Source organism: Miscanthus floridulus, chromosome 3 (assembly GCF_019320115.1).
Source record: "Miscanthus floridulus cultivar M001 chromosome 3, ASM1932011v1, whole genome shotgun sequence".
Lineage (NCBI taxonomy): Eukaryota > Viridiplantae > Streptophyta > Magnoliopsida > Poales > Poaceae > Miscanthus > Miscanthus floridulus.
The window spans coordinates 92,652,052-92,665,872 of record NC_089582.1 but is presented as its reverse complement, the minus strand read 5'-3'; positions in this window follow the sequence as shown (position 1 = coordinate 92,665,872).

Genomic DNA, 13,821 nt, shown 5'->3' with positions numbered 1-13,821 from the left:
TATATATTTCATAAGCTAGTGTTTACACCAAAATTTAAGAAGAACGTGGCAACTCGAAACTTCCAGAATTAAATCGATTAAATGTGAATCGGTATCAGCTGATTTGGATGTGATGTTAGAATCGACTATTTTATAGATAACGTCAACAGACGGCGTCAATGGGCTATTCTTGAATAGCGCTAGGAAAATATGTCGGACTCTACAAATAAGAAAAATTAGGGTCCAAGTTATTATTAAGTTAGGAAGTTTTCTTTTTATTCCAAGAATTATAATGAGTCGTATTTGAGTATGATTCATATTTAGGTTCCGGTATAAATATTAGATCCTGATTATTGTACAAAAGGACAAACAATCAATCAATACAATCTTTCTGACTTTCGCCATCGTATTAGGAGTAGGAGTACTGTAGATCTCGGTAAGTTCTTCAGCAAACAGAGCTGCATCAACTGATTGACCTCCAACTTGTTTATGAGTACCGTCACGACTTGTATTGTGCTAGTAAAGCTGTATTAGTTGATTGATCTTTTATGAGCCATAATATAAGTTAGTTATCGATCTGTATCATAGTTTGTAAGGCTGCATCAGCTGATTGATCTCTTACGAATCATAATATAGATAAAAGTTATCGATCTTGTGTCAAATAACTTGTTGTTTAATATAATATCACCGGTTATCGAATCTGCTAAGATTAGTAAGATTTTTCTTGTTGTTTTTGTTTGATTCACTGGTTATCGATCTTGTTATAATTAATGTTTTATTAATTATAACAAATCACCTGATTGAGATAGAAATAGATTGACATCATATCATCTTAATTGGTCATCCTTTGATCTGACCACGTTTTAAATCTTATAATTGATGGCTTAATTCCGCTAGATCGATTGTTTTATCTCTATTCCAATCAAACATAGTATGCATCTAAAGACATATTTTAATCTTAAATAAACTCACTAGTTAATGAGATCTAATCTAACGACGCTACTATAGCTGCATCGATTCGGTCGAACCTCACTGGTAAGACTTTAGATTAGAAATTATCGATTAGTGGTCTTGTTCATGATCAAGATATGTACTCTGTTTATTTGCTATGACTGCATCGGCTATTTTAGCCGATTTGCCTATACTCTCATGCATATAGTATGTTTTCATGAATCTGTCAACATATAGATGGTTTTATAGATTCTTTGGCTTTAGTTTGTTATCATTATCATAGCTGCATCGATCCAATCGAACATCACTATTGATAATAATAGATTAGATTCAAACTGTTTGTAAATTCATTTATATTAGATAGTCGATTTGTTCGCATATTATACTATTTTCATCAAACTTATCGGCTCGATGCTTTATATCGATTATGTTCCATTTAGCCGATGATGCTTTCTTATATCGCTTCTTTGCTGATTACCAATTCTCTAATCGATCGATGACATCAATCGACCATTTGGTCATATATATTAGAATTTTAAGGAAAGACCTTCTGATTTTGTATTTAGGTGTATTGTACTTATTTTTGTCTAGATTAATCAGTCATCATAAATCTGCTATGATCCATGAGCATCGGTTATTTTGATTCATATCATTATCATTTAATATTAACCGATAATCCTTGATTTAAAGATCTTCATTTCATGGATACGCCGAATATTGACTATTTAGTTGATAGCCTTATTGAATCGGCTATTTAGCCGTATATTTGGAACTATCTGGTGCAACACCGACATATTCCACCTTAAATTACTGATAAGATTTTCTCTCCTTGTCAATTGCAGGTCAAATTGATTGGCACGTCGTTGGGTTTTTAGAATCGGCTGGTTCTGTGCTGAAGTCAAGCAGATCTCTAGTCTCATTCCACTCAGATCCTCTGGCTTGCTGTGTGTTGATCACATCGCCCTATTTTTGTGTCAACACACTTTTTCGCACGCTTGGTGGGACCACAATCGTCATGGCGGTTCACAACAAGGACATTCTTATGGTACCTTATGAAGATTTACCTGATGAGGATAAAGATGTCATTGGTAAGGCTATTGAGGAGTTTCAAAACAAGTGCTTGTTGTCATAAACCAAAACACGTGATAATAAAGTTGTTCAGAAATATCCACTGCCGAGAGTTTTGATGCAATGCTGAATCATAATACAACTTTCTTGAATACATTCCACAATACTATGAAGGAGGTGTTTCATGGATTTCCACTTGATCAGGTTGGACTGACTTATTACAATATTCCGCATCCATCGACTCAGGGGACTAATCAAGCCGGTATTAGCCATCAAGAAGCAACACTAGCTAAGAGTGATGATGCCCAGATAATTCAGAATTCATTTGGGCAAATTCAGGGTGCTACTACTAATCAAATGCAATATAATCCTAGATCATCAGTGCAGCATGTGCAACAACCGATAGGGCAAGTTCAGAATCAGATGGTTAATTTTGATACATCAAGCCAAATACCACTGTCAGCCCAAAAAATATCACCATCGGTTCAAAGGATTCATAGAGATACAGATCCTAATGTTTTCAATCAGATATTTCAAACAGTAAATCAGTAAGGAGCCCGACAGATAGATATTCCATAAGGATATCATTATGGTTCAGATTATAATACCCTTAATATGATTCCAAATCTAGGATATCAAGGCACTCATAATTTCAATCTGCAGATGGGTCAGCAATTGTCAAGAAATCTAAACTCAAATGCTGATGAATTGTTGCTCAGAGTAATCAAAATGATGAAAAATCAATTTGGTTTAAAACTAAAAATGCAGGCCTTTTTGTACAAACGTCCATATCCAGAGTGGTATGATTTGGTGGCCCTTCCTATGAACTATGGGCTTCCAAAATTTGCTAAGTTTACTGGTCAAGATAGCACAAGTACAATAGAACATGTTAGTCGATATCTTACTCAGTTGGGTGAAGCCTCTGTTGAAGAAGCACATCGAGTTCGTTTCTTCTCTTTGTCCCTGTTAGGACCAACTTTCACTTGGTTTTCATCACTAGCGGTTAATTCTATTGCCAATTGGAGTGATCTTGAAAAAAAATTGCATACATATTTGTACACTAGGACAGGGGAAAGAAAGATCACAGATTTGACAAATATAGAGCAAAGAGCTAATGAGTCAGGTGCTGAGTTCCTTCAGAGGTTCTGAGAAACAAGAAACTTATGCTTTTCGTTGAATTTGACTGATTATTAGCTAGCTGCGTTGGCCGTTCAAGGAATGTTGCCAACATGGAGAGAAAAAACTGCTTGGGTAAGAATTTGACAATTTAGATCAATTGACTCAACGGGTGGTAGAACTTAATAGCCAATTTCAGAATATGCGTAGAGATACCTGATTCTAGAAGAATGCTGCAATCGCTGAAGCTTATAATCTATATTTAGTCGATGATGATGATGATGAAGAAGAAGAGGAAATTGCCATAGCTGAATGGAATTGGGGTAAAAAGATAGTAATTGTCCCAAATCCTTGGGGAAAAGAAGTTGAAGAAAGTTATGATTTTGATGTTACAAAAGTAGACAAACTTTTTGATTTCTTGGTTGAGAAGGGACAAATTAAACTGACTGACAATCATGTTATATTTCCTCCTAATCAGTTGAAGAATAAGTTCTGTAAGTACCATAACGCTACTTCTCATACTAATGATTGTAGGATTTTTCGGCAGCATATTCAGAGGGCTATTCAGCAAGGGAAGCTTAAATTTGATATAGCTCGAAAAATGAAAGTTTATGATAATCCTTTCCCAAAGGATCAGAACATGGTTGATGCTAAGTTGTTCAAAGGGAAAGCTAAAGTTTTGACATCAGCTAGGGCAAAAGAAACTAGAACAGTTGATCTAGAGATGCAAATATCGGCTGATGAATATAAAGAAATTAAAAGGCGTCGTGACCAACAAAAGAGCCGATATGAGTAGGGAGAAACATCGAGAGATGGTGCGATGAGACCACGTGTTACATATCGAATTCTATTGAATAAATGGCAACGATAGAAGGAGAAATATTATCAGCGTTGGTGTTGGTGTTTCGAGTCACCACCGACGAGTAAATTTCTAATATTACGCGTCTGGCTCGAATGGTGTGCTTAGAGGAAACGAGGTTTATACTGGTTCGGGCAGTAAGTCCCTATGTCTAGTTCATCGTTGCTGCTCATGTTGCTAGCACTAAAAGTTTACAGTAGGGGTTATAAAATGGGTGAGAGAGGGATAGGTCCCAAGTCTCTGGTGAAAGGTGTGAACAGGTGCTGAGAGCTCTATTGCTGCTCAGCTGAGTGCTCATGTCACGCTTCTTGTGTCAATCTTGATTGATCAGTTTAGGGTTATTCGGATCGATGGGTTGATCCCCCCTCATGGGGCACCCTACTTTCCCTTTTATAGGCTAAGGGAAAGCATAGGTTACAACAGAGGAAGAAGGAGAAGAAACAGAGAGCCAAAGGCTTCTAGGATTGCCAGGTCCTTCTTCTCCATCATGCGGGTCTCGCCGACCCTATTGATGTCAATAGGGATGGCTCCACGTTGCGGCCCTATCCATCGCTGGGGGTTAGGTAGAACAACACCAGTACGCCCGATGTTGTTTTTGATGTGAATCCTCTGGTATGGCCCATCAAGGCCATGAGTTACATCAGGGCATGCCAATCTCTTCCCTAGTGTTAGAGCTTTGACCTAGGCCTATATGCTTGGACCCGGAGTGGTTGGCGGTGGTATGGGTCTCCATCGGGTGAGACAGAGCCCGTGACCACGGGGTCGGGCAAGGCAGAGCATGAACTCAAGGGCTGAGCGAGGCAGAGCCCGTAGCTTTGGGGTCGGGCAAGGCGGAGCCCATGGCTAGAGGCTGGGCGAGGCGGAGTGCCAACCCAAGGGTCGGGCGAGGTGAAGCCCATGGCCTCGGGGTCAAGCGAGGAGGAGCCCTTCCCTAGAGGTCGAGTGAGGCGAAGTCCACCCCTAGAGGTTAGGTGAGGCAGAGCGCAAACCCAAAGGTCAGGCTAGGCAGTGCCTGCGGCCTTAGGGTCAGGCGAGGTGGAGCCCGTAGCCTCGAGGTCGGGTGAGGCGAAGCCCATGGCCTTAGGGTTAGGCGAGGTGGAGCCCTCCCCAAGAAGTTGAGCGAGGCAGATTTCATCCCCAGAGGTCGGGCGAGGTGGAGCTTGCGTGCCTGTGGGTTGGTTAGAGCTGTAGTCGTGCCCTTGACTGCTCGGATGAATCAATGTTGATGGTCATTAGCTCCTCCTCTTCGGGTACCCTAGTATTGGATCCCAACAATAGCTCCCAAGCCTATGAAGGAGTAGAATACTCCTTCAGAGGCTTTTCTAAACGGGAGGACTTTGATGGCCTTGGCCTTCTTTTGTTGCCCATGGCATGTCCTGGGGACAGTGATTCCCTTTCATCATGATCGGACCCCGTAGGGGTATAGCCGCGAGATTTGGTGGGTCAGAAAAGGTCTTTTCCTGATTTTGATCCCTATGGGGGTCTATCATTCTATGACCATGCGTTCGGTCTCCGTGTGAGTCCAACTTTCCTCGAGCCCCCACATGTAGCGGGGGTCCGATCAAGGGTCAGCTCGTCTTTGTGATCGTCTTACCTCAAGTGTTTTTTTTGATAAAAACAGAGGGGCTGAGCCATGTCATGATTTTCCTCTATGGACGAATCATGGTGCTCAGTAAGCTATTAACGAGCTAGTTCAAGTGGGGCCCCAACATCCTATTCGTAGGGATCTAGCTTGGGTTAGCTGGTGACTGACTCCAAATTCTCAACGGTCAATCCATATAGTTCTCGGGTCTGTTTGACTGGTCCCGAGGGCTCTCTGCCTTTCTTCAAGGAAAAATCATGGATCATATCTGGTCGAGACTCGAACATGGGCCAGGATGCCCACGACGCTCGTGCACCCAAGTATGAGCCACTAGCGGGCCCATCCCTTTCCACCCCTTACTCTAACAGTGCCTAGAGCAGTCATCGAACCCATCGGTGGGCCAACCTTAGCACTCCTAGGCCTAGACGGGCCGTAGGAGTGTTTTTAGCTCCGTATCCTTTTTACCTGTGATGGGTCGTGGCCCATTCGGAGAGGCAAAACATCCATCGAGTTTGCCAATGGGATGGCCATAGGTTGCGTGCACATGCTCGGTGGCGAGACGTGGTGATAGGTCATGGCAGGCATGGAGATTTAGGCGGGTGGTTGGTTTCCTTGCACCCATCACCTCTATAAAACCAAAGGGTTAGCCCTCTGGGTTTCATACACATGCTTGCATACTTGCCTCTGTAGCCATGCTGCCACCGCCATCGCTTAGGTTTCCTGCCTCTGCATCTTTGCCGCCATTGAACTCGCATCCATCTGCCCTCATCTCTAATGGATCCATGGTGCCGTTCCGACATCAGCTTCCAGTGCATGGTGGGCCTCATCTATCGCGGTCTTCTCTTTGTGCAGACCTCGGCCGAGGAGTGGTTGCTGCCCGGCGTTGAGGATTTGCCGTTGCCGCCCGACGGCTATGTGGTGTCATTCGTCCACTTCCACAAGCGTTGGCTCATGACCCCTACCCACAAATTTCTTTAGGGATTGCTGCACTACTACAAGATTAAGCTATAACATCTCAATCCCAATGGGATCTAGCACATGGCAGCGTTCATCGTGCTATGTGAGGGATTCCTAGGGATCATCCCCCACTTCGACTTGTGGAGGCATTTCTTCACCGTCATCCTCTAGAAGAAGAGGGAGAAAAGTGGTAGGTAGGAGCTGCACATGCCAATGGGGTGCATCGGCATCCAACTTTGGAACAATCCGGTCAGTGAGTACCCGTCCATGTGGCTCTCGATGTCCAACAAGGAGTGGCCCTTGTAGTGGTTCTACCTCAAGAATGATGCCACCGCCCCTCTACCGGAGTTCACTGTGCGCCTGATCGAAGAGGCCCCGAAGCAGTGGAGGAAGTGGGGTGTCCTAGAGAAGGACAAGAATAAGATCCGAGACCACATCGCCACCATCCACATCTTGAAGGAGAATGGCCTAAAGGGGTTGGGTGTCATCGAGGCTTACCATGTAAGGAGGGTAGCGCCATTGATGATGCATGCACTCTAGCTATATGCGATGGTGCCCGAGGCATCGTTTGACGGAACGATGCTCGCTGAGGGAACACTCTCCAACTCTAAGATCGTGCAACGTATCAAGGAGGTGATGGAGCCTTTGTAGGATGACACGGGTGCCGCCCTTGACTTCATCTACCCGGTATCGGGGCATCCTCCGATGCGGCTAGAGCTAGGCTACATCATCTTTGTAAGTTTCCCTTTCCCTTGCTTTCTCTTCAATTGATTTCCCGACCCCATGAGACTAACCTTGAGAGGGGCAGGACCAACTGAGGGACCTTATCCTCATGGATCACCTAGCGCGGCTGCTAAGAGATTTGGTCGTGAGGATGATGAATCGTGTCGAGGGCGAGCAGCTGAGGAAGGCAAAGGAGGACATGAAGAGGAAGAAGTAGCTAGAGCTACAGGCGTAGGAATGAGGGGAGGACAACAATGAAGATGACGATGGTGATGAAGATGAGGTGATAGAGGAAGAAGAATCGGTAGCCAACAATATCAAGTGGGACAACCTAGAGAACGAGGATGTGCTGACAGGCGTCGGTTCGTCCTTGTAGGTGTTGGGACCCTTCCATTCCATGGAGGAGAGGGCACGTCAGGGGAGCCAACGGAGGTGGACCGCTCCGATGATGCCTCCCTAAGAATCAACAGAGGTATGATGTACCATTGGCTTTCCCTAGGAGCCAACAGAGGTTAGCGGCTCTGTCATCACGCCTGGGGTGCTAGCGGAGGTGAGCGGCTCCACTATCGCACATCAAGAGCCAAGGGGAGCAGCCCCTCTGCCTAGGAGCAGGGGGCGGGCTTGAAATGGCCTCGTTTTGATGAGGCAGAGCGAGGGTCAGGGGGTTCGCCCCAAACACATCTACCACCCGACGGTGCTGAGGTGAGTTATCAGTTCCTCTATTTTTTCTATTTTAGTTGGATTTCATCGTGGCTTATGTTTTTCATCCCTTGCAGTGTTGGTAGGCAGCAGAATCCTTTGGCGCTGGTGCTAAAGAAGAGCATCGCCCTCCAATCAAGGTGGCAGCTATCGGCTGGTGTCGCGCCCATTTTATGCAGGGGCGGCACCAGTGTGACTGCGTCTTCAGCCAGTCAGATGCCACCAACGGTGGTGCTCGTGGCCTTAGCGGGATGGGCGGACATGGGGGCTCAAGGGGTGCCTTCGACAGTCGCAAAGTAGCTGGTGATGGCCATGATACTGCTGCTAACGGCAGGGCAGATGGGGCCGCTGATGCAGGTGGAGGTGGCGGCGGTCGTGATAGATGGGTCATAGTCGGGTGCAACCATAGTGGCGCCTCAGGCATCGATGTGACCCAAGCCATCAGCAGCCTAAGCGACCGTGCCTGACATGGGCCGAATGGAGGGGGACACTACCGAGGGGTCCCCAAGAGTCAAGGTGCTAGGAGAGAGGTTGGCGTCTACATCGCTGACCCCTTCAGTTGCTGGAGGGGGTGTCCCGGTGGGGATGTCATGGCGAGAGGGGTCAACGGTGCTTGGAGCCAGTGGGTAGTTGTCCCTAGCCCTGATGTTGCTGGGTAGCGGCTCGCCTATGCGGGGCGAGCCCATGCTCCAGTGGGCAAATCCATAGGATCCGGCGTTGATGCTTTTTACCCTAGATGACGCCACGGAGAGCATGGAGCGAGAGAGCCTCGACGTAGGGATTGCATCCATGCTCGAGGCCCTGGACCACACCATGGGTGCTTTGCATGATGTTGTTGTTCCCTCTGACTGGGTATTTGCTTGATCCTACTTCTTGCTCTTTTCTTTCTCTATATACTCAGCACCGTCGGGTAAGGGTTCCAAGGCCGCTCGTGACCATGAGCACGGTTGATATACTAGTTTTACACTCTATAGAGGTTGTACACTTTCACTGTGAGTCGTGATTTACCCTTTCGCCCGAGGTGATCAGCCTCTTGACCCACTACCAAGGAAGGTCAGTAGGGTTCACTATGAAGCCTTTCAAAAGTTCGTCTAACAAGTTAGGGCCATTAGATTCACTCGGCAAATAGATATAGGAACCCCCCTGTAGAATGGCACAATTCCATCACGGCTATACACATAAGAGTAGAGGCTGTCCTATACCCAATTTGGCAAGCCATTCTTACGCCAATAAAGGTAACCACTAATAAGCTAGAAAAAGGTCCTCATACTGAGCTAAAGCTAGAGCCATGTAGCCCTCACAGCTGTACTGTAAGTCCCGGATGATCACTTACAGATAAGTCCTTAGGGAGAGAAATCTAGAGCACCATAAAATAGCCCAATGCTCTAGCCCTCTTGTTCCATGTTGCTAAAAAGCATCTTTTAATGTTTATTGCATATTACATTAGTCAAGTTACAAGATCATGGTTGTAGTTGAGCACTAGCAAAGCTACCCAATGCATATCCCAAAGGAAACAAGATATAGGGTAACAAAATACTAGAAAATCCTTAGTGGTAGCCAAGGTAGACACATGCAATATGAATTAAGTGATTAAAGATGAATAGGACAACAAGGATGATCCCATGCTATACTTACCTTAAAACACCGATCCTTCAGTAAGCTTTAATCTTCAACGTTCTTCTTCTTTTTCTTCTTGATCACCACGTATATCTCACCGACTGGACGAAATCATAAAGCACCACACAAGCATTCATACAATCATACATGAAGCAAACAATAGATCTAAATTAGAACAATACACCAATCATAAAATCAAAATGAAAAGTTTGTGAAACCAATCTACGTCTCGCTACGAACACAAAGACGCGAAAAGCACTCTACTCGGAGCTATGGTTGAAAAGATACAACTACCGAGAGATCTATTCATAAAACCATTAGCTTCATGTGTTTTAATTATATAAAACCATATATAGGATATTTCATAGAGATTATAATTTAAGTCAAATTTAGGTTTGATTTATAAAACTAAAGTGAAACAAATCATATTCTATTTATAAAATCTAGTTGCATAATTGTTATTTAAGCTATGATTCAAACCATGAAATTTTAGTATTAGTGACATGATAAACACTATTACTAATGCGTAGACCTTGACACTATGAATCTAACGCAACTTGAATGAGCTAAAACGGATCTAAAACACAAAAGATATGAAATAAACAAGATTTCCTTTGATAAAATAATAGATTAAATCTAATCATGAATTTAAAAAGTTGAAAACACATCTAACAGTAGTATAAACATGTAGATTATGACATTATGAGCCTAACGCAAGTTGAACGGATCAAATGAGAGTTAAAATAGAGAAGTTATGGCTAAAACAAAATCAGTGGCAAATCTGTAAATAAGTGAAAACGTATTTTTGAAGTCAACCGAATAAAATACACTTTTAAAAGATCAAGGCGTAATCAATGGATTGCGCAATGGACCACGAGATTGAAAACAGAGAATTGGAGGGACTCTTTTGCAATGTGGCGCGCGAAGGGGTACGGGCTCATCTGAGCCGTTGGATCCATGATAGATGGCTCTGATTAAATCAGAGGGGGTGAGAGAGATGCCGCCCGGCCAGAATAGGACTCCAGACGGCGGCGGCCATGGATGGCGATGAAGAGCTCGCTGGCGCAACTTGAATTTGGCCTTGGAGGGAATGGTTAGGCTTGGAAAATATACGGAAAGGAAGAGGAAGCCAAGGCAAACTTGATGGGGGGGTCACTTCGGCTACGATGGCACTAGGGCGGCACGGGGCTCGACGAGGTGTGTCGGACTCACCGATGAAACTCCGATGACACGACGTGAGAGACAGAGAGCAAGAATTGGGGCACGGACGGTACCTACGAGGTCCTTACCTTTGTGCAACGCTCGGGGAACAGTCCTGGTCGACGATGGAGCGGCGAAACGGCGAGACAACCGGTGGTGGTGGCTCGATGGAATCTGACCAAGGTACACGGCACGGCTAGGGCTAGGGCAAGGCGTCTAGGCGCTAGGATTAGGGGATAGGGGTGGCATGCAACACCGAGGCTTTGTTTTATAGGGCGCTACACATGGGGCGCACGGCAAACGGCAAGGCTGGGGCAGACACGGACACTCAGCGTGAGTCCGTCTCGACGATGAGCCGAGGTAGGAGGCAGAACTGATGAGCGGGCTCAGGTAGTTGGTGACAGATGGAGCGGGGCTAGGATGTTGGCCAGAGAGAGGAAGGGGAAAATAGGCTCGAGTGCAGCGTCGTCTGGGCTGAGGCCACTGGCTGCTGAGCATACGCGGAAGATGGGCCGACCTGGGCTTCGGCCTGAGCGAGGGAGGAGAGGGGAAGGCCGATGGCCAGCTGGGCTAGCAGGAGGCAAGGCCGGTGCGTGCGGCTACTGAAAAAAAAGAAGCTGGGCCTGAGCGGGAGAAGAAGAAAAAATGGGCCAATAGCCTGCTAGGCGGAAATAGAGAGAGAGGGCGAGATGAGTAAAGAAACTCTTTTGCTCATTTTCCTTTTTCAATCCAAATGCAAATATGAGTCTCATCAAATTCAAATGAAGTTTTGAATATACTCTTCATTTCAAATAAAGCGAGCAATTTTGGTAGGTTTCCAAAAATAATTTTTCACAACTTTTTAAATCCTTTTATTTTCAAATTATCTTTTCTTTTATTTCAAAGTAAATTTTAATTTCATTTGCAAAAGCAATTTAAACCATTTTAAATTTTCAATCAAAACCACTCAATCAAATACATCAAATGCAAGGGCATGTATGCACAATCATGTTGCTAAACCTTGAGATGAATTTTAATTCAATGAAAAAATTTATTTTCCTATTTTTCATGAGCACTAAATTTAGAAATAAATCAGTTTAAACCTATTTTCAAAAGAGGCAATTTTTAGGGTGTTACACGCCAGGGTTAGGAAGGAATAGGATGAGTTGCTCTAGAAGGACGCCGAGACCCGCCAGCGGATCCTTGACCTTCTAGGCGAGGTTGAGAAGCAAAGGGATCTGAAGCTAGGGGCCGAGGGGAAGCTCGTAGCCCTAGAGAAGAGGGCGAGCCTAGACGCCATGGCGGTCACTCGGCTACACAAGGAGCAGGATGAACTGATCCAAACTGTGGAGATGCTCTTCTCAAAACATGGCGCGGCTCATGAGGAGCACGACCAGGCTTTCCAAGAGCATGACCAGGCCTGCAAAGAGCGCAATGACACGTAGCAGAAGGTCAGCTCCCTCTAGGCCAAGCTCAAAAGCACGACGACCCAAAAGCTAGAGGCCAAGAGCGTTTCTACCGGGATGGTCGTGGATCTCGCTGAGGTGAGGAAAAATCTTCAGGTGGAGAGTAACGAGCTCGGTATCCTGAGTGCCACCCTTGGAGTGGTCTACGATGACCTTCAGGTGGTGCGGTCAGAGGGGACCAGCTCACTCATGGCTCATGCCATCGAGATCATGGCTCAAGTGCGCCAGCTCGAGAGGAATGCCCTTCACGCTAGGGTCAATCAGTCCTTCATGATTGCTCATTCTCATTATGGGGACAACATCGATCTAGAGGCGATGAGCCATGGCTACGCCCCTGACTATGAAGTCCACGAGCTGGAGGAGATGGAAATGGCGGTGGCTCCCCTGTTGTAGGACCTGGCGGATAGGATAGAAGACATAGTTCTTCGGAGGGGCTAGTTAGTTAGATAGGTCGGGTGATTGTTCTTGTAATAAGCGAACAAGGTCTGACCCTTCTATCTTGTTCAAACAAGCTTGTAATTTTGTTTTGTTTGAATAAATCTGTTCTTTTTGCCTTTTTATGTGTAAAAAGGTTTTAATGCGTTCCGACCCTTCCTATTGTTAAGACCATAGGGTTTGAGGTATGGGTGAGAAAACTCTAGTCACGCTAGTAAGCAAGAGCACCGTAGCCGCTGGGGCATAGGTTTCTTGCGGTCCAACCAATTTTACTCAGAGATTGTTTCTGCACACCTTGCCTCTAGGTTTTAGTGTTAGAAAGTGTTGAGCATAGACAATGTCTACCAAATAGACATCCTTGCTAGCCCCCGAGTGAGGCCTGACCCCTTGCCATTGCTAGGGTCGGGTGTCACTTAGAGATGACCCGTCTCTTGGCAGCGGCCCGAGCCGTCCGATTGACTTGGGCAACCTGCTGGCTTCACATCAATGGAGATTCTGTAGGGTGGCCCTCCCAAACCCTTCCTAGGAAGGCAAAGGCTAAAGCTCGAGGATGTGGGGACAAAAACTCTGATCATGCTGGTGAGCAAAAATGTCATAGCCGTGGGGGCGTTGGTTTCTTGTGGTCCGACCAGTTTTACTCAGAGTTTGTTTCCACACACTTTGCCTCTAGGTTTTAATCATGAGAAAGGGTCGGGCATGGCGACTATCTCAGAAAGGGTATATATATGTATACCCTTATTAGCCCCCCGAGTGAGGCCCGACCCCCTACCGTTGCGGTGGTCGGGTGTCACTATAGATCGAGGAGAGGATAGCGCAACTAGTAGGAGAAAGCGTCGCTTGTTTTAGAAATGTTATCCTTAGTTTTCGCACGTACCACCTCCCTAGGATCTGAGCCATTATTCTACGACCGCGCATTCGGTCTCCTTGTGAGTCCAACTTTCCTCAAGCCCCCACGTGTAGCGAGGGTCTAGTCAAGGGTCGGCTCATCTTTGTGATCCTCACCCCATCTGTGGTTTTCACAACTGAAGGGGTTGAGGTAATGACACTTGCCTTGATGGCTCGAGTGACGTGCTCGGTGAGCTCGCTAACGGGCATGTCCGAGTGGAATTAAGGTCTGTCATTCATGATGGGGTCAGCATAGCCCTCATGTGGAATTCCACTGCTCTATAACCCATCTCCCGGTAGATGCC